Here is a 1667-nt window from a genome sequence, read left to right on the forward strand (position 1 = left end):
CTATGCATTGTAAAATCATTGAAGTAAATAGAAAAAACTAAAGTATCTTATAAGTATAAAAATTGTGCAATTTCATCAAAAGGCTTGATACCTAAGATTTTTATTTCTAAAATTTGTTTTTTTATCAAATTATAATTGAAAAATGCATAATAGGTGTTTCTTTCGCACTTCCTAAAATTATTTGAGCTTGACTAATTTCCCACATATAATATGATGAACTTTAAAGATGAAGTGTGAAGAATTATCTTGGGTAAAAACACTTAACTTTGAGAATTCAAAGATATTTTTGTCAGCAAATTCAATTAATCAATGTCTGATTTTCAGAACCTGGGGATCGGAGTACCTTAAATAATTTCTGAAACATTTACTTGAAATAATGACGTAAAGATAATCTGCAGATCTGTGCCAAAAGTCATGAAAAGTGAAGATAATTTTATTTTTCTCTCTATATATTTAAATTACTGAAAACCAAACATAGTTAAATTGCTGACAAATGGTAATTTTTTGTCCAATTTCATTATTTATTTCAGTACTTCAATACCAGAATATGTAGTTATCTTTTTTTCTAAAAGATCATTACCTACTATATATAGTATTTAATTTTCGAAAAAGATTTTTCATCATTTACATTAGTTTTAAAATTCAAGATCAATGCTGACTAACTTGACTTTATAATTCATTGTGCGTATGTGACATAAATTTTCATAAATTTTAGCACTTTAATTACAATATATTTAAAAGATTGGTGATGTCAAGATAAAAACTGTTGTTTTTATAAAATTAAACAATATCTTGAATTATCAAAACATTTGTGGTGAAATATGCCAGAATCGAAACAGACGGACGGACACCCCCCTATCACTATACATCCCTCTGCTTTTCAAGCGGCCTGATAATGAAGATAAGAAAAGGCCATTTTTAATATTTATTATTATCAGGGATCTACCCTCGTATATACTATAATATCATATAATATATATAGGTCCCTATTAATAAGGCTGTTATTAATATTTTTCAAAACTATTTTTTTTAAACATTTAATCAAAGTTAAATTAAAAAACATGTTTGAGGTGGGGTTATACGTATAAAATGTGAAAGATTATTATTAAAAAAAATATATAATTTTTGCCCGAGGATCCGATTTATGACACAAAGTGCTCGAAGAAAAGTAGAGAGTTGTTTATCTTGGAAAACAAATGTGATTAACAGGGGAATTAGCTCAAGTGGTAGAGCGCTCGCTTAGCATGTGAGAGGTACCGGGATCGATACCCGGATTCTCCACTTCTTTTGTTGGATCCGTTTTGAGCTATAAGCAGTAACTTTACTGATTCATTTTTGTACATGTGACCATTTAAAAAGAAAGGTTTTTGACTGTGAAAATTTAAGTTAAATTTGTTGAAAATAATTTGTTGAAAAATGTGTTGATGTCAAGCAAGAAACTTTTATGAATATCATATTTTATTTACATCCCAAATTTTGTATTTAGTCTGGTATGTGCTTCCAGAAATTCTTGTTAGAAACCCTAAGTCAGTAAAGCTTTACATTTATTTTTTCAATGATAAAAATAAGCACATTTTAATATAACTTCCAAGTTGCAAGTTACAGCGTTGTTTGACTTTTTAACTAGTTTTAAACATCCGCAATTTGAGCCCATGCAGCGAATATTT

General features: G+C 28.0%; 1 non-coding gene across 1 annotated transcript; it reads left to right on the forward strand.

Annotated features, from left to right (window-relative positions):
- The first annotated feature begins 1208 nt into the window (after window positions 1–1208).
- Window positions 1209–1281, forward strand: Trnaa-agc (transfer RNA alanine (anticodon AGC)). Its single transcript has one exon. It is a non-coding gene; the product is annotated as a tRNA-Ala (tRNA).
- Window positions 1282–1667: the final 386 nt, after the last annotated feature.

The sequence above is a fragment of the Saccostrea cucullata genome, unplaced genomic scaffold (assembly GCF_032062105.1).
Source record: "Saccostrea cucullata isolate Sc308-1 unplaced genomic scaffold, CSIRO_AGI_Scuc_v1 ctg22426, whole genome shotgun sequence".
NCBI classification, from domain to species: Eukaryota; Metazoa; Mollusca; class Bivalvia; order Ostreida; family Ostreidae; genus Saccostrea; species Saccostrea cuccullata.